The sequence below is a fragment of the Protopterus annectens genome, chromosome 10.part0, assembly GCF_019279795.1.
Source record: "Protopterus annectens isolate FY-2018-M chromosome 10.part0, PAN1.0, whole genome shotgun sequence".
NCBI lineage: Eukaryota > Metazoa > Chordata > Ceratodontiformes > Protopteridae > Protopterus > Protopterus annectens.
Genome location: NC_056744.1, coordinates 1,320,058,040 through 1,320,079,401, shown reverse-complemented (window position 1 = coordinate 1,320,079,401; position 21,362 = coordinate 1,320,058,040).

Below are 21,362 nucleotides of genomic sequence, written 5' to 3'. Positions count from 1 at the left end.
AACAATAGCTAATAGTGTGTTGCATTTAGTATATGATGCTATACAGTAAACATCCTGAGCTCTGCATCATTAATTAAGGTGTTTCCATGGTAAGGGAAAAATTAGAAACCTCCTTTAAACATAGGAAGCCCAGGATGAGTGGGTGAGTTCAGACCATTAATGATGCAATCTGCTGACCTGCTGAAGGTAAAACACAGGTGAGGGGATCTCCAGAATGCAGGCTTGCCAGGATTCAACACCCATCTATTCAAATATGACCAAAGATCATTGTCCCAATAATGCCTTATACCGTGAGAAATGAATGAGACCTAGACATGTGGGGGGCCAACAGCTTGTAGATCTGGACAGAAAATTTATAAAGGAGCAATTATAGAAGTCTTATGGATCTGCACAAATACTAATGTTATCTGGTATTTGTAATGGACACCATCATTTTGACATTTTTTTAATTGCATTCAGTGATTCAAACAGTTCAACACTTTCACATTTATTTGTTTATATTTACTAACTGTGGCATAGCACTGATCCCCACTGACCTTTTTACAGCTCTGTCTATGAGCACTTTCTGGTTAAGTGGGTTGTTTAGTGTCACAAAGAAAATAAGTGGAGGCTGAGGGACTTCATCCCCAGAATATATGAAGCAGATCATGGTTTTAATCACTTGCCCTGTCATTTACTTTATAGTGGTACTGAAACTTTTCTTACAGCATGTATAGTAGCTGTACAAACTGTCTTCTGAATAAGATAAACTCTTAGAAAACAGCATCACTAAATAAATTAAATAAATAAAACTTTAAACACTTTAATTAAATCAGACTGGTCATTTTGCATCCAAACCTTAGTTCTGTATTTACAATAATTTCACCACTAGCAGATACAAACAAAGCTTTTTATATGTATGTTGTTTAGAATGTTTTTGCCAAAATGGCTTTTCAGTGAAAAGTATTTTTAGTCATTTGTACTAGTGTGTTTCAGTCAAAGCTATATTCAATGAAATGAAAATAGAACCGTATATACATATCATCCCCGGATTTACTAATCTTCCATGCAGGACTAGTCTAGTCCTGCACTGAAGCGGCTGTTTAGGAGGAGGATGGCAGCGTGCCATGCATATTAATGAAGGCACTCTGCCTAAACTCCTACTCCTACACAGAGAGTGTACAAGAGCAGGGGGCATGCCTGAGAGCAGAGTTCTCAAAATAAACACACCCCTGCAAAGTAGAACAGCAGAAAGTGTAAATAAATGAGCGAGACCACTCATAGGCGTCCGCATATCCCCACCGACAGTCCCCCATGTGTACAACAGCAACAGGACATAAAAATAAAAAGAAGTAACCCCCTTATTCATTATTAAAACAACAAGTACAGCTAACCATAGGTGCGCGGGTGTGCCCATCGCTTAGCTACAGTTAAAGCAGCTTAAAAGGCTGAAGAGGATAACAAGGAAAATATATTCAAATGAAGCAGCACAGCAATAGGGTAGTGGTCAGAGCATCTGTATAACAAGCAGACATTCCTGGTTCGAGTCCCACTGCAGCACATACCATTTTCCATGTGAAGTCTGTATATGAACCTTTATTTACATTTTATTGCTGTACAACCTACTAAATAACATTTAAATATGAAATGGAGTACTGCATTAAATGCACATGTGAAGAGTCAGTACCATAATGAAAAAGTCAGCAGTAAGCAGGCGTAAGCACAGATGAGCAGTAGTAAGCATATGTAAGCACCAGTAAGCATGTGCAAGTATGTTTGCACGGGTGAAGCACCACCGACATAGATTAAGCAAAGGAGATGCTAACTGGGTGTAAGACACTGTGACCTGAAGCCAGCAGTGCTTACCTCTGCACAAACCCGCTTACAGCCACTTGAAAGTGCCTTAAGCACACCATATCCAATGGCCGGTGTTATGCCCAGCAACAAAACAAACAGCTTTTGCAAGGCAGGAACCAGGACCATGCACACCATATACAAAATGATTTCCCACTGAGCCATACCAGATATGCAGAAATTGTATATTGTCAGAAACATAATCCCAGCCCAGTCATGAAAAAGTACAGAGAATGTATACCAACAGCTAGATGGGTGTATGTGTGCAAATATACCACTATCTAAACGGATACACATATCTATGGATGTAGTCACACACATATATATCTATATATACACATATATATATATATATATATATATATATATATATATATATATATATATATATAAATATCCAGAGATATATACATTTATATACAGATATATGAACAGATATACATGCAAATGCTGACAACTACACATATATATGTCAACATCTATATGTCCACATATACACATCAAGTGACATATGTACACAGATATATGTCTCCGTAGGTATATTCCAACATAGTTAGAAATATGTAAGCAAATATCTATACCCACAGAGGTATATATGGTCAGACATATGTAGATACCAATGGTAGATGAACAGAAATATGTATATCCACATGCACCGTCAATGGGCCTGAGAGACCCCAAACAATATACATACGAATTTGCATAACCCCCCCCCGCCCAGCCAAACACGTCCACCCTGCAATATGCTACCAAGCTCATAGTACTGTACGTCTGTCATTGAACTAGGGAATTAAATTAGCCCTCTGTTATGTGTTACATGTCGACATCACATACCCCTCTCCCCCACCCACTAGCAGTACAGGCCCATCCAACCCAGGCCATCCCCAACCCATACATGCATAACCCACAGTTCTGCTTCCCCTCCCTTGCAGCACACACACAGCCACCATCTCTACCCCGGTTACCAGCCCATAGCTACCACACCACCACACATTGCCCCCCCATCCACCTTGGGACCCATCTCGTCTGAAGTTCTGACCCAAGTATCCTAGGTGTGGCACATGCCGTAGACCATGCACATAGCCAGGGGTACCTATGTAACCCTGGGTGTAGACGAAGGTCGAATACCCAATGTGTGGGTTGTGCTGCATGGGACGAATGTAGTCCTGGTACTAACAATAGATGTCATGTGTGACTCTGCATGCACTAACAGATTTAGTCATAGGTATCGCAAAGCATACGTGGCACACAAGGTTGGCCAGTATGCACACAAACACAGTATCCAGCAATACCAGTCAACATTACAGCAAATGTAGCTAAATATCTAGAGGTATATGTGTTTGTATAAATACCCATAACTATATAGATATATACCTCCCCCCTCTTTGTAGTACAAATGTATACATACATAGACAGACATATAAATAAATACACACATATACATATATACATATGCAGACACCCATACATCCACATGTCGTTAGATATATGTATATACAGCAATATATATATATGTATGCAGACATATATATATATATATATATATATATATATATATATATATATATATATATATATATACATATGTATGTATTATATATAAGTCTGTGTAGATATACACAGACATATAGCTATGATAAGATACAGCACTTAAGAATGACATATGTTCACAGGCCATGCCAATGGAGGTGAGGGGCCCAAGCAACAAATGTGTAACATGTTGCATGAACCCCCCCCCCCCAGCCAGACAGGGGAAACATACAAACAAACCCACAAACAATATAAACAGTCCACTGCTCCCCAGACCACAGGCAGGAAACAACAGGGGGGGGGGACACTGTGGACCCGAGAAGTCTAATCTTGGAACAGAGACAGGAGAGTCCCTTGCAGGACACCCCAAAAATTGTCTTGTGATAGGAGGAAGCCCGTGCAATGACCTATCAAGGAGGGGCATGTACATGCCTGGACTACAAGGGTAGGAAAGCCTGATGACCCATGGGTCAAGACAACGTATGAGATGTCTCCCGTGAAGTGGAGAGTGGGCAGTGTGTAGTTGTGTGTTTAGACCCGACCTGCACCCAGAGTAAGGATGAGTGCTGTAGAGGAGGAGAGGGTGGGGGAACTATGAGTATGTAATTATGGGTCTAAATGTGCAGGTGTTAGCTGGAGTGGGTCTATTCGGACCGTCCCAGGGATGTAAGCAATAGTGTTCATTGGGCAGAGCTGCCTCCCAATGAGCAGCTACTTCCGCTATGATTCCCACTGTAGCACAGTCTATTTTACATGGCAAAGAAAGGTATAACCAGATATAGATGTAAATATGTAGAGGTATGTGTGTGTGTGTGTGTGTATATACCCATAACTACATGGAGATATTCCTCTCCCTCTCTGTAGTACAAATGTATACATACATAGACATATATATAAATACCCACATATAGATATATACATATGCAGGCACCTATACATCCATATGTCATTAGATATATATATATATATATATATATATATATATATATATATATATATATATATATATATATATATGCAAACCACGGTGGTACAGCGATAGTGTTGTTACCTCACAGCAAGAGGTTCTCCCATTCAATTCTCAGCTTGGCTTGGGAGTGCCTTCTGTGTGGAGTCTGCATGTCCACAACGCGGTTGGGTAACGTTCGAAAGACATGCGTGCATAAATGGGCATGTCTTCGTTGAAGGTTGGGCGTCGAGCTGGTACCTCAGTGTTTCGTAAAAAAATCTACTGCCAATCATTAGCGGACTGGAGTTCCACTGTGGTGACCCCTTACCAGGAAAAACCGAAAGACAAACATATGTATGCAAACATATATATATATATATATATATATATATATATATATATATATATATATATATATATAAATATATATGTGTGTGTGTGTGCGTGTGTGTGTGTGTGTGTGTGTGTAAATATACACACATATATAGCTAGGATATGATACAGCAGTTAAGAATTACATATGTTCACAGGCCGTGCCAATGGGGGTGAGGGTCCAGTCAACAAAAGTGTAACACGTAGTATCAACCCCCATCCCACCAGCTAGTCAGGTGAAACGTACAAACACACAATAAAAGTGAACAACCCACTGGTATCCAGACTACAGGTGGGATACTACCAGTGGGAGAGACCTGCCAAGTCTAATCTTGAAACAAAGACAAGAATGTCCCTTGCGGGATAGCCCAAAATTTTACGGCTATTTGAGCTTCCAGTCATTACATGGATAACCTACTGCAGGGCACGCATGTTCCCGGGCTACAAGGTTGGGGAAGCCTGATGACCATGTGGCGAGACAATGTACGTGATGGGTCCCGAGAAGTGGAGAGTGGGCAGTGTGCAGTGGTGTGTTTAGACCCAACCTGCACCCGGAGTAAAGAAGAGTGCTGAAGAGGATGTGGGTGTTGGGAACTATGGTTATGTAATTATGGGCATAGCCATACAGGTGTTGGCTGGAACGGTTCTATGTGGACCGCCCCAGGGATGTAAGCAATAGTGTGCATTGGGCAGAGATGATGCCTAACGAGCAGCCACACCCGGTTACGAGTCCCACTGCAGCAAAGTCTAGTATACATGTCAAAGGACGGTATAACCAGATGTTTTATTGCAAACCCACTAAATGACACCATAGAACACATGGTTGCAACATCTCACTGTAGGCATGTAAGCCAAACTAATTGGCATCACAACGTATTATTGCTGTCCTCACCCACATCCAGGGGTGTGAGTGTCCAAACCTACCTCCAAGTGCAGGGTACATACACAGCTGTCACTGTAGATGAAATGGACAGCTGTGGACCTTCCCGTCAGCCTTCCTGCACATCCCTGGACATGTCCTCTACTGTCATCCCCTCTGTGTGGCACAATAACACCACTTACCTATCGACCCCTGTTTCATGACTGGTAATGTTAATGGTCACAAGTAGGTGACACCCTCTTCACAACTATATTGGCAGAATCTGGAATCCCCAACCCATGTGTATTACCACAGCTATCCCACATGACACAATAAATAACACATGAAGGGAAACCTCAAGCACACTTGGATCACCACCTGCTCTCCATCTGGTGAAGTCCACCCCCCCAACTAACACTCCATACTCCTACACCAACTAGTGACATCGACACCTCCTGTCCTGCCTTGCATACAAATCCCAGTATCCTGCAAACCTGCACTACTGCTCCCCCATCAATCAGTCCAACAGCCTACTATACAATTAAAATATCCCCCCCTCCACCTACCTACCTACACCCTCACTATTCACATCTACTTGACAACACAGGTATGGCATAACTAAACCTAACCTGAATACCTGAGTGTAACCTATCCAGAACTGCTAAACTGGAATCCCACTTCACCTTACACTGACCTTCATCACCAGTCATACCTGGCATGTACACCTGACTTAAGCATGTATAATACCGACAGGTTAATGAAGTAGCATGGGGGTATGAGGCAGCAAGTGGGATTACACATGTTTGGGCGGCGGTAAGCAATGCCCACACTGGTTAAGCAATGTGGAGGCCAACCCAGTCTAAGACATCATAACCGTAGGTCAGAAAGTCTGAGCCTCCAGCACACCAGCACATACCCGCCTACACTTCCCACACAGTGCCTTAGGCACTCTGTAGGCAGCAGCTCTCTTCATGCCCAGAAACAAAATAATCAGCACTCCCAGGTCCCCCCCACCCACCCTGCACACAGAAGTCCAAGTGAGTTACCACGAAGGCATGGCAAATATACAATCAGCTGCTATCACAGACATATCATCCAGCACAGTCAGTCAACAGAATAGGAAATGTATGTAAGTATGTAGATGTGCAAATTGCTCAATCACAGTATTCTGAGCAGTCTATGAGTATCAATGAACAGTGCCTGTCCACACATACAGTGAGAACAGTAGTCTTGCATAATACTCAAGAGGAATGAAAAACGGGGCACACTGTGGGGGCATGCTTCATCCGCGCAACTGGGAGATGAGTCTGGTCCAGTGTGTTACCAAACCGCTGCATCTCAAACCCCTGACAGAATGCTACCAATGGGAGAAACAGTGTAGATCAGCAAAGTCTATTCATGACACAACAACAGGTCCGTCCCTGGTGGGATAAACCAGACTTTGTGGGTCACAAAGATGTGTCCACCAGTATCAGAGGAGGATCAAGGGAAGTCTAGAATGTACATGGACTAAATGGATGAAGATCATAGAGAAGGTTGCATTGAGACAGTATAATGGAGGAGTACTGAGACGTGCAGAGAGGGAAATGTGTGGAGGTCTGGTATGGCAGGGCTAGCAACTGGAGAATGGATGGATGCTATGTACGTAGAGCTTGGGGGCCAGGGAAAGGTAGCATGGGTATGACATTAAGGTAGACATATGCAAATGAAGCAGAACAACAATAGTGTAGTGGGCAGAGCATTTGCCTAATGAGCAGACATTCCTGGTTCAAGTCCCACTGCTGCACATTCTATTTTCCATGGGAAATCTGTAGATCAACATCATTTTGCTGTATAACCTACTAAATAACATTTATATTTGAACAGAATACTGCATTAAATGCACATGTGAAGTGTCAGTGTCATAATGAATAAGGCACTAGTAAGCAGGTGTAAACACAAATAAGCAGTAGTAAGCACTAGTAAGTGTGTTGAAGTGCGGTTGTGTGGGAGTAAGAATTACCTACACAGATTAAGCAAAGTAGAAGCTGACTGTAAGAAACTGTAACCAGCAGTTGGCAGTGCTTAGCTCTGCGCAAACCCACTTACAACTGCTTTAAAGTGCCTTAATAACTCTGTATCCAACGGCCTGTGTTCTGCCCTGCAGCAACATAAACTGCCTCTGCAAGGCTCAAACCCAGGACCCTGCACTCCATACACAAAGTGATTTACCACTAACCCATAGCAGATATACATAAACCTGATGTTTTCACAAGCATATCATCCAGCACAATCAGTCAGCAGTACAGGAAATGTAGTAATATGATACCACACAACCTGTTAATACAAGAAGTCTGGACAAACTGTGCCACAATGTGGGTACAAATAGGGATATATGTCAATTACTGCTCTAATACACTTACACTGTTGCTAGTTACACAGTTATATGTATTAAAACACATATATCGAAGGAGATGAAGTCTGAAACAAAAGTGTCAGCACTAGTTACTGACGTCAATGCTGCGATCATCCATGTCAATTGCCAAGCGAATGAGGTACATGCCACAATATGGGCCAAAAATGCATGGACATATGGACAGATATATATCTGTAAATGTAGACAGATAGACAGCTATATGTAGATATATATATATATATATATATATATATATATATATATATATATATATATATATGACTCACAAATAATCATATAACATCAATTGTATATACATAGACAAATATGTTCATATATATGCGTGTGTGTGTGTGTGTGTGTGTGTGTGTGTGTGTGTGTATGTGTGTATATATATATATATATATATATATATATATATATATATATATATATATCTATATTATATATATATATATATATATATATATATATATATATATATATATATATATATGTATATAGATATAGATACATACATATATATATATATATATATATATATATATATATATATATATATATATATATATATATATATATATATATATATATATATATATATATTTATGGGTTCATATGAAATGAGCGACAGCTTACTATATCAACACCAAAACATCGACAACGAAAAGACCAACAACTGAAACCACCGACAGTTCACAAGCACAACACCTCATACACTCCACACCACAACAACAACAATTAACAAACTAAACAAATCCCCACTCCAAACACCACACACACAACACAAGCAAACCAAAACCCTAACAACCCAGCACTAAACCTTACATACACACCTATCGACAACCCTAACCCAAACCCTAACCCTAAGGTGCATCACTATCGCACACTCACCTGACCCGCGCTCTAACCCTAACTCACTTAACCCACCCCTAACCCAAAAGATATCTCTACTACACACTTACCTGACCCGAGCCCTAACCCTAACTCACTTAAGCCACCCCATCCCCACAGACCGTCAACATCGCACACTTACCTTACTCGCACCCTGACGTCCGTCACTACCGCATACATACACTTCCTTTCCCCATTCCGCTTACCTCCGCGTCAGTGTTTTGCTTCATTGGTCTTCTCGTTGTCGATATTTTCGTGTCAATATTCCAAGCATCGGTGTAGTAAGCTGTCGTTCATTTCATATGAACCCATATATATATATATATATATATATATATATATATATATATATATATATATATATAAATATAGGTACATACATATGTACACAGACAAAAGGTATTAGTAGCCATGCATATGGAGAAGTAGTGTGGAAGTACTGGGTGCAAAGTATATCCCTCAGCCACAAGCCCTGTATCTGGCACCTGTGAAATGTGCAGTGTGGCAACCATTCCCACAAATGAGAATACTTACATTAAACATGTACCCACGCACGATTCAAAGGACATGACACGACACACAGGTATGCATACACAGAAAACCTTTATTTGTGTACTATGCAATAATGTATGCCAGTACTGACACCACATAAACATTGAAATCTGTAATCAGTGATGAATGCAAGGCCCACACATAACAGTAGATGCAAGCAATGTGGATATATAACATACTATGCAGTCCAGGCCAAGGCCTTCAATTAGTTCAACAGTAGACACAAGATTTGCCTTCAAGATAAGTAACAATCAGCAATTACAGATGTAGTTCAGCAGCCTCCAATTACACCCTGTAGTCAAGCCCTAGGGGGAAATGTAGCACTTGTGGTAATGTCACAGTATCATGTACATAACACTGCTTAACCTAACATCTTACTATCACACTAAATGACACTTGTCTTAACACTTATATCCCTGAAAAGGTGTCACAGCCTAGGTTAATGGCATTGAACCCCCCCATAAAAGGCTGTACAAGGGCAAGGAACACAGTGCACCACACACTGACCTCTGGAATGTACAAGGGCACATATGCGTTGTCCAGCTGTTGCCCCCATATATATATGGACTTTGCCCAAAAGTTGGTGTGGGAGTCCATGACATGACTGGGATGATAGCAGTAATGCTAGCAGTAAATAATGATAGGCCATTACCTAACAACCCCTGTCTGTATCACAGTAGGACAAAGACTGGCATATATGTGGAGGACAGAGGCAGGAACATAGGGCCATATTTGCATTATTGCTGCTACAAACCCTGGAAATTGCTGGTGTTAAAGGATTTGTTGCAACATACCCATATGCAGGAATAGGACAAACCATGTACTGATAGCACTCAACAGACAGAATGCCACTGATATATCTGGGACAATACCTGTGTGGTGCATAGACAAAACCTAACAGCCAATCTTCTGGCTATCATATGGATAGGACCACAGTTGAGAGTGACACACGACATCACCATTGGCCAAAAACACTACTCAGCCCCCCCCCCACACACACACACACACACACACACATGTTGTCAATTGTACGGCTCAGCCTAGGCCTCTGGCAAACCAACAACACACCCTGGGCATATGATGGTACCTGTGCCACATCCTGTCATCCGTAACTTCGATGCAGGGACATGCTAACATGGTGCTGATGCACAGGGTGACTGTACAACAGTGTAGCAATGGAATGCTGTGTAGCATGTTGTCAGCAGTAAAGTGAAATGCTAACATCCTGGAAGGTGTAGCTGTGCAGCCATGATGTATTATAGTTGTAATTAACAATGTTGTATTGTTTTCACCATTATATGTTCTGATTGTGTTGGGGTTGTCCATGTGCCACATGGCTGATGGGTGTAGTGGCATCAACAAGCCTTCTACAGTGGACACCAGTAAGTGTAGTGGGTGGTACACATGACATGACTGGGTACAACACACAGAGCCTATGGTTTGGATGCAGTACAGATACAAGTCCCCATGCAGGTAACACATCTGTTGCCCATGTAATCCCACCTAGACAGGATAGGCACAACCACATATTGATATAAATGCAGTCTGCTATTTGAATGACATTGAACATGCCAACAGCAGGATGTATGTCCCTTTCCCCACTCTACTGCGATCCTCACCTCAGTAACATTGGTGCTGGTGGCATAGCCCTACCCTTAGGAGGGGGTGAGGCACTCTACTACTGTCAATGGTGTAAACAACAACTAACCAACCTGATAACATACACTGTACAGTATTAAAGACAGCTATGTGGGGGGATAGATGCAAAAGTAACTGCAGTGATGGTGGATGTGTCCACAACAGCCACAGCCAGTGAGTTATAGCAACCCCAGTATTACTGTACACCTCTATAGTGTGGAGGAGGGCATTAACACATCTATGACCTGTGAAGGGCTTTATGTCCACGGGATGGCACCTGTGGAATGTTGGCATTCGCCAAGCAGTCCAGGGGAAAACATATTCTGTGAATGGAGGTAGATCCCTTAACATCTCCACATATATCTACATATGTGATGGTGTACAAAAGCCTGCTATAATCTACATAGGCTGTGTGCACCTCCTAACCCTCATCTACACCTGTCATGATTGTGTCAAGGAGGTATACCAGGTTCAGGTTGTATTCCCTGCCTTTGACAAGTCCAACATAGGCGGGGTCCAGGGTTTTAATATTACCAGTGACATTGGCCGTGGGTTTATTGTTGATATGTTCCATGTCCGGTAGTTTCCAGCTGACATGGTGGATTTGTGGTTGTCCTTGCCAACATTAGTGAATCCATTGTCAGCTGTAGGCCTGTTGGATTGTATGAGGGATCCCAGCTATGTACTGCGCCTGCCCAGGGGGTTGCCCCAAGCATGACACTTCACTTGACTGTACTGCATGATATGTTAGTAATGCCAGCCTGACATCCTACAGGTGGGATGGACTACTGTTAACATGTACTGCCCTTGTTGTGTAGGGTCCTAGTTATAGGATCTGCTAAGGCTGGTGGTGTATTGCAGGCCCGACATGTTTGGCTGTGGGGGTGGGATACCTATCCATGCCAGACACATGTTGTTTGGATCTCTCAAACCCATTAATGGTGCATGTGGAAATATATGTTTTGGTTATGTTCCCAATTTCATCTAAAGATGTATGTCCATATATACCTATATAGATATATATATGGGTTTATCGTTGAAAGGGAGACAATCATTTCTCCGCACAGCCCTTTCTGCGAACCGAAAGGACAAATCCATCATTTCGTATTGCACTGAAGTTCAAAGCCCAGCAAATCGAAAAGCAGATTCAAATACAAAACGAAAAAACCTTCGGCAACCCGAATGAAACTGTAAAACCAACTGCCAAACAGCAACCAGAATGGATGAAAAGAGGCCACTCAGTCGGATGTTATTTTTAGCTTTCTTCCACTTTAATATCGCGTGGACTTCTTCAGAAAAACCAGGACGCCTCCCAACATCCTGGTTTTATATCCAATAAACAGTAAATGATATGATGTTCGTAACATTATTAATTACAGCCAAATATAAATATAAAAATAAAAACAATAAAATGAACAATTGAGTATGCAAAGGATTATTATATACAAATGTATGTTATTACTAATCATAAATAATACTTTAAACATGACATACTTAAAAAACTTTATCACCGATAATCCGTGTAATACCCTATCTATCATTACATTGATACGTGACTATTGACCATATCCGGCTGAAATGCCTACTTGTCCAACTCATTCCCAAATTCCTTTGGAAGCTAAAATGTTGGAATATCAATAAAAAATCTGCAGATATGTGACTGCAAAATGACTCTGTGTGATGAAAGCTCCCTAAACTGTAGTATCCCATAGCATACATGTTGACTATATGGAAAAACTAACTGCCAAGAAAAGATTGTTGTACCAGACATCCGTTGTGTCTCCCTTGTTGTGTTTTTTAAGTATGTCATGTTTAAAGTATTATATATGATTAGTAATCACATACATTTGTATATAATAATCCTTTGCATACTCAATTGTTCATTTTATTGTTTTTATTTTTATATTTATATTTGGCTGTAATTAATAATGTTACGAACATCATATCATTTCCTGTTTATTGGATATAAAACCAGGATGTTGGGAGGCGTCCTGGTTTTTCTGAAGAAGTCCACGCGATATTAAAGTGGAAGAAAGCTAAAAATAACATCCGACTGAGTGGCCTCTTTTCATCCATTCTGGTTGCTGTTTGGCAGTTGCAAAAGCAGATTCACTGATTTTTGAACTAGGAGTTGGAATACATATGGTAATGCGGGGGGGCAAGCCGCCCTGCACCCTCACTTTAATATTCTAACTCTGAGATCACACTACAGTGGGGAAAAGGACATTTTCCCGATCTCCACTACAGTGCAATCCACATACAAAATGCTGAATCTGCAAAAAGAGAATGCTTAGTGACATTCGTTCATTGCATATTCAGTGCATTTATTCCAAGATTGTGCAATGTTGAAAACCTACTTTTGACCTACCAGCGTTCGGTGAAATGATCTTCTCCCTTTGAAAGGTGAACCATATATATATATATATATATATATATATATATATATATATATATATATATATATATATATATTGCTGTATATATGTGGACATATGGATGTATACATATATATCTATAGATGTATGCCTATCTATGTATATATGTATATACTGGCATACACATATGTATATATTTCTATATCTATATCTACATATATAGATGTGTTATATCCATTTAAATATAAATATAAATATATATATACACACAGACATACAGCTACTGTTTATTTTGTTGCTGGACGGAACATGGGCTGTTGGATATAGAGTGAGTAAGGCACTTTACAGCAGTTGTAAGTAGCTTTGCGCAGGTTTGTGCAGAGCTAAGCACTGCCAACTTCCGGTTACAGTAACTTACAGTCAGTTAGCTTCTATATTGCTTAACCTGTGTAGGCTGTACTTACTGCCATGCAGACCCGCTTACAACTGCTAAAAATTGCCTTAAGCTGTCTGTAGCTAATGGGCCGTGTTCTGCCCAGCAACAAAACAAACAGCTCCTGCAAGGATCGAACCAAGGACCCTGCAAACCCTACACAAAGTGATTTACCACTAAGCCATGACAGATATTCACACTTCTGATGTTTTCACAAACATGTCATCCAGTCCAGTAATGCAACAGTACAGATAATGTATATCATCATCTAGATGTATGTGTAAACAGATACAACATATCTATATATGACACACACACATATATATATATATATATATATATATATATATATATATATAGACGTGTGTGTATGGCCTACAAACATGAACGCCAATATGGTACCATGCAGTGGGGCAGCATGTAACATCAGACAGTAGGGGAGATAGGACAATGACATCTACCACAGTCTATACACAGGCTAAAGCACATGTTAACAATACACATACACACACTGCCGACATTCACCATAAGTACAAAGACCTCAGTACTGTAGTGTCATCCAAAGAATGTCCAGGTTATGTCATGAAATATAACCCCTACTGTACAAAGCATGTGTAGCAGTCTGATATATCACTGGCGTGTTATCACATATGACGACACTAATTATGATGTCGACATATGAACAAACGTTGACAGAGGTGTGGCTGGAAGCACATACACATGGCCAATATTGACATGTTGCTGTGATACCCTTATACATTTACTGTTGTAACAGGGTTTGTTGCAACATATGTCCTATGAGGGATATGAAGTCAGTATCTGTCATGGCCTTCACCATCTACAGACTGAAATCCTCACACTACCTTCTGCAGTCCACAGATAGATTCTCCGTGGCTAACACATGAAAGCAAAGGCACACCACTGGCCAGTCTGCAGATGATCCTGCAGATGAGGATTCCTCATAAACATGGAACTGACATGGCAGGTATTGCAACATGTACGACAGCCATATCCAAACACTGTTAAACCAACATTACTCCAAATGCAGTATAGCAGCACTTACAGTCTGTAGTCAGGTCAGGCACATCCCCATCCTGTTTGTTGCCCTCTTTCCACAGTGTATGTTGTTAGAGGTAAATCCCCAATCCATCTGAGATGCTGTTTGCCAAACAACACATCTAGTTCCTGTTCACAGTGAATGAAAAAGGCCAACACCACCATGATGTTCCTAGATATTGGAGTGTGTTTCCATGCAATTGGCTATGGGAATATTACCACAGCTGTTCCAAATGCAATCAACTAGGGGAGGGCTGCAATTCATGCAGAGGCCATCAGCTGACCCTGAGCATCACTTAAACTACACATGCTGCTGCCTAAGCATAGCAGGTGTAGGTCTCCACATCCACCAGAGCAGGGGTGGGAGAGGCAGACAGAGGCAAAATACCTGTCAGGGAGGGGTAGGAGAGTAAAACCGTAACATGTTTGTGTCACACACCTTCCAGCACAGAGTATCAAACCCCCCACAACTATGTAGTGCTATCACAGTTAGATGCAGTTATTGGATGTGCCGCATGAGTTATCTACTGTGGAGCACTCAGAACATATATGTGATGGTGAGTGACATCTGCAACAGGGATATGGTAGATATACAGTAGGTGACGTGCACATGCCTGTGCCACATGAACAGATGCCAGTGTCAACACAGCCACAGTCTCACAGTGATGCACACACATTGACACAATTGGCAGGGCCAGGAGTACAACTCATCAGTATTGTGATTTGCCACAACACATCACTGTGCATGTATCACATGCACCACACAGGTCATACGGAGGTTGTAAGGGCAAAGATTATGAGGAGGTGTCAGACATTGGACAGCATGCTTCAGTATGCCCATGCGGGTTGTAGTGAGTGTGGATGTGGCCATACACACCATACACACACACACAAACACACTGGGTGCCAGTACTGACATGCATGGGTGCATGTTTGCATAGGTGTGTGATGGTCAACTGTGCCAGCAGGCTATACAAGGGTAGGTGATGGGTACACCTTGGCATCAGGCCACATGACAATGGTCTGCATTGTGGCTCAGGGCTGTTGTTTCTGCATTTGCCCAGACAGGTGGGTTTTGTATCCCCCATCTAGTAACCTGGGTGACTATTGTGTGTGGCCAATGCTGTGCATGGCCTGCAATGTCTGTGTTCTTTTGTCCATGACATGGATGGTGTCTAGGATGTGCACACCTCCCACATGCATGTACAGTGACATGTGGAACTGTACCTGGGATGTTTAGCCCATGTTGGGGACACAGATTATCATCAAATGTGCTAGTCTTGCCCACTTGGGGCAGGAACTGGTAAGGGGCAGCAGGTTTACCCTGCACCTACATTGATAGCATGCTAACAGCATTCCCTGGTGTCAGTGGCATCTGTCCATACAGGACATGTTGTCAGGCATGTGTACGTCCATTGTGGGTCACATGTGAAGGCACCACAGGTGGTGCAGGTGTCCATTGGGGAACATGGGGGAGGTGTACTGTCTGCATGTGCATGCATATTGGACAGATGGACAAGGTGACATGCCCTCTGTAGCCCATTGCTATCACTCCATAGTCACTATCAGTGGCCAATATGCAATGTACTACCCAGATATTGGCTGTTGCCTAGGCATGTGTGTATATGATACATAGGTAAAGAGTGTGATCTGGGTAATACTGGGGTTGCTAACTGTAATTGCCTGGCCTTGATGTTACATGTATGGGTATGGCTTTGCACCCCAGCCTCTCAGCTATTTTACATCTGTTATCCCAGTATGGTTGACATTGTGATATATAGTAAGGCCACCATATAAGAAATATGCAAAACCCACTTCACATTGGTTACACACACACATCTGTGATGGAGTAGAATTCCTACCTACTTAGTTTATTACACTACAGCACTATGCAGTTATAGTACATGCCACAGACATCACTTGAGTATTCCTTCCCCAAAGGTGTATTTCAAAATGGATAACATCAGCAGGATTACCAAAGTAGGGCATTTCAAATGTACTTCAAGTGAGTAGCCTAAAATGCATTGCTCCCTACAGAGAAAGAGGAGACATACACTAAACATCCATAATCGACATGCGTGGGTATTGAACCCTGGACCAACGTCTATTTTACAGTATAGCATGGAACTGTTATAGGACACACCACGGAGATTACTAGGAAACTCCTTCCCCAAAGGTGTATTTCACAATGGATGACATCAGCAGAATTACCAAAGTAGGGCATTTCAAATGTACTGCATGTGACTAGCCTATACTGCATTGGTCTGTACACAGACATTGGAACAGACGCAAAACATCCAGAACTGCCACAATCCAGCAGTACGCAGTTACCAGATGCGCTACAGGGATTACTCAGCTACAGCCTTCCCAGAGGTGTATTTCTAGGTTGGTGACATCAGCAGCCTTAGCAAAGTCGAGTATATGAATTGTAAGGAGTGTGAGTACCCTAAAAAGCATTGTTCTTTACACAGTCAGAGACAGACAAACACACACACACACACACACACACACACACACACACACACACACACACACACACACACTATTGCTATGTCTGGGATTAGAACACCCACCCAACTGCTTTATCACACTACAGTAGTTACAGGATGCACTATGGAGATTACTGGGCTATAACCTTCCCAGAAGTGTATTTCTAGGTTGGTAACATCAGCAGCCTTGGTAAAGTTGAATATATGAATTGCAAGGAGTGTGAGTACCCTAAAAAGCATTGTGCTCTACACAGTCAGAGACAGACAAACAACAGACAGTTGCCATGTCTGGGGTTAGAACACCTACCTCATTACTTTATTACACTATAGCAGCACATAGTTACAAGATGCACTACGGAGATTACTTGGTTACAATATTCCCAGAGGTGTATTTCTAGGTTGGTGACATCAACAGCCTTGGCAAAGTTGACTATATGAATTGTAAGGAGTTTGAGTACCCTAAAAAGCATTGCTCTCTACACAGTCAGAGACAGACAGACACACACACACAATTACCATGTCAGGGGTTAGAACACCTGCCTAATGAATTTATCACACTACAGCAGTATACAGTTACAGGATGGGCTACGGAGATTACTAGGCTACATCCTTCCCAGAGGTGTATTTCTAGCGTGGTGACATCAGCAGCCTTGGAAAAGTTGAGTATATGAACTGTGAGGAGTGTTAGTACCCTAAAAAGCATTGCTTTTGACAGAGTCAGATGCACACAATTGCCATGTCTGGGGTTAGAACACCTACCTAACTACTTTATCACACTACAGCAGTATGCAGTTATAGCACACGCCATGGAGTACTTCTTCCCCAAAGGTGTATATCACATTGGCTGTCATCCACAGCCTTGGCAAAGTTGAGTATATGAATTGTAAGGTGTGTGAGTACAATAAAAAGCATTGATCTCTACACAGTCAGACACGCACACAAACACACACATTTACAATTGCCAAGTCTGGAGTTAGAACACCTATCTAAGTACTTCATCACACTACAGCAGTATGCAGTTACAGGATGCGCTACGGAGATTATTGGGCTACTACTCTCCCAAAGGTGTATTTCACATTGGATGACCTCAGCAGGCTTGTCATAGTAGGGCTATGGGGGGGAGGTGTATGCATGGGCCATAACCCATTCATCTAGGGGTTGACACGCCACATGCGGGCACACACGGGGTCATATGTCACAGGTAAGTTTATACAGCTGCTAGATGACTACTTCCTTGTGCAGTCATGTTGCACAGCTGGCACGTGCACCACATAGTCTGTAATGCTGACAGATACTGGGGGCCAGTATCTGCAGTGAGTGACATCTGCACCTCATGTGTTTGGGGCCTTCTGGCTGTATGCTGGGTGAGACAGGGCTGGATGGCTCCTTGTCACAGTCACCCTCTTCCACACATCTATGTACATCTACCTTTGGCTTATTATAGTGTGTTGTCCTGACATATATGTCTGTATACCTATCCACTGCGTGTGCAAGACATGAGCGGAGCATACAGACAAGTGTCCGCACTGACAACTGCAACTGCCAGATATGTCTGGTCCACTGGTGTTTGCAGTCATGGCCTTCATGATAAGTGTGTGAGCATGCCAGTATAGCTGTCTGTATTGACACATGGGGTCATATGTCACAGGTAAGTTTATACAGCTGCTAGATGACTACTTCCTTGTGCAGTCATGTTGCACAGCTGGCACGTGCACCACATAGTCTGTAATGCTGACAAATACTGGGGGCCAGTATCTGCAGTGAGTGACATCTGCACCTCATGTGTTTGGGGCCTTCTGGCTGTATGCTGGGTGAGACAGGGCTGGATGGCTCCTTGTCACAGTCACCCTCTTCCACACATCTATGTACATCTACCTTTGGCTTATTATAGTGTGTTGTCCTGACATATACATCTGTATACCTATCCACTGTGTGTGCAAGACATGAGCGGAGCATACGGACGAGTGTCCGCACTGACAACTGCAACTGCCAGATATGTCTGGTCCACTGGTGTTTGCAGTCATGGCCTTCATGATAAGTGTGTGAGCATGCCAGTATAGCTGTCTGTATTGAATGTGTGGATCGTGTCCAGGTAGTTTGTGCTGCAGTGCTGACCTTTGTGTTGTACACCGACAGGTAGCATGCTGTCTCTGCAGGATATCCATCGATCATTTGGCTTTGACTGTTACTACATTTCTGCATAGTGGGGGGGGGGCACACCTGACTATTTCTACATTTCTACACAGGGTTGTGGAGGGCATACCTTACTGTTTTTACATTACTATGTAGGATGTGGGGGGCACACGTGACACTTGTACACATTTGCTATGACTGTACTGGTATGTCAGGTACTTCATTTCATTCTGTACTGCTAACTATCATGCTGACTAGAGGCATGCCAGTGTACTACAGATCATGCCTTTGGTTGCCCTACATATTATTGTCTGACTTCCTACCCATCAGAACTAACATCCCACTGCCTGCCCTGCTGTGGTCTGTCTGTGTAGGCCTGGGGAGGAGGTTAACCATAATCATCATTCTGGGGCCATGGCACAGGCTCTGTTTGGGTTTGTCTACACCTGTCCTGCTGGCTGAGACTGTTGTTGGGTATGTGAACCTTCCTGACTGGCATGTGTGAGTCTTATGGACACACATGTCGCTCAGCCCATTTCCTGCAGTGGGTTTTGTCACCCTGTGTAGTATGGCTACTATGGTGACTTCAGTATGTGTTACAGATGTCATGGTGCCACTATGGGTGTCTGTCTGCTGCCCTAACATTCAGCCACCCAATTCCCTTGCATGCTCACATCCATACCATTGCTACAGGTAACAACACATTCTACTCCATTTGGCAATTGGTAGGTTGATTGACTTACCTTGAGGGTGTGTCAGACCTGCGGATGGTGCTGGAGGGCTACCTATGTCAGATGCACATAGTACACTCCCTATACATGGTAGTGTCATGTTTGGCATCCCTTTTACTGTATGTGCGAGTCTGAGAGAGGTGTCATTCCCTGGGTCCCTACTGTGTCAGTGCATATGCTATGTGCTGCCTCTTTGCCAAGGCCAGGGCATACTGGGAATGCCTCTTTCTGCCTACTGGGGCAGGCTCAGGTTCTTCCTCCTCCAAGACACTCTGTGCCTGTGCAGGCCTTGGCATTGGCGGGGGGCTGTGTGGCCCTGCCCCATGCTGTTCCTGCTGCAGCTGTTTCCACAGGATCATATTGTGTAGCATAGTGCATACCATAACAATTTGGGTACATGTAGCTGGTTAATACTGCAAGGCTCCACCGGATGTGTCCAGACACCAGAACCGTGCCCTGAGCATCCCAAACTCATGCTCTATTATATGTCTGGCCTATGCTGTGCCTCATTATGGCTTTGTTGTTCAGGTGTGTGTGCATTTCTAATGGGCGTCATCAGCCACAACTCCAGTGTGTACACAGCAAGCCCCACTAGGTGACCGTAGGGGATGTCCACATTGGCAAACCTCTGGTACAGCTGCATCAGACGCCATATGTAAGAATCAGCATAGCTTCCAGGGCAGCCAGCACACACATTCATTATAATGCCCTGGGCATCACATACAACCTGGCAGTTGATGGAGTGGATGCCCCTGTGGTTGATGTAGGCCCTACCCTGCTCACCGGGTGGTGCTTTGATGCATAAGTGCGTACAGTCTATAGCACCCACTTCCCCAGGGTATTCAGCTATTTGGTGGAAGAGATGCATATTGCTGGTCAACACCTCACGTGTGTTGAGGAAACATAAGTGCTCACTGGCATGTGATGATAAGGCATCCAGGAACTGGTAGAATACTCTGGATGCTGATGCCTGTGAGATCCCCATTATATCCCCAGTTGTGCTTTGGTACCTGTGGCTAGTATACCTAGGCCTATTCATACCTTAGTATCCACTGGGATGGGTTCCCCTCGGTCAGTTTGGTGTGTGTCAGGTCTGGCTGGCACAGCTCAACAATTTGCTGCA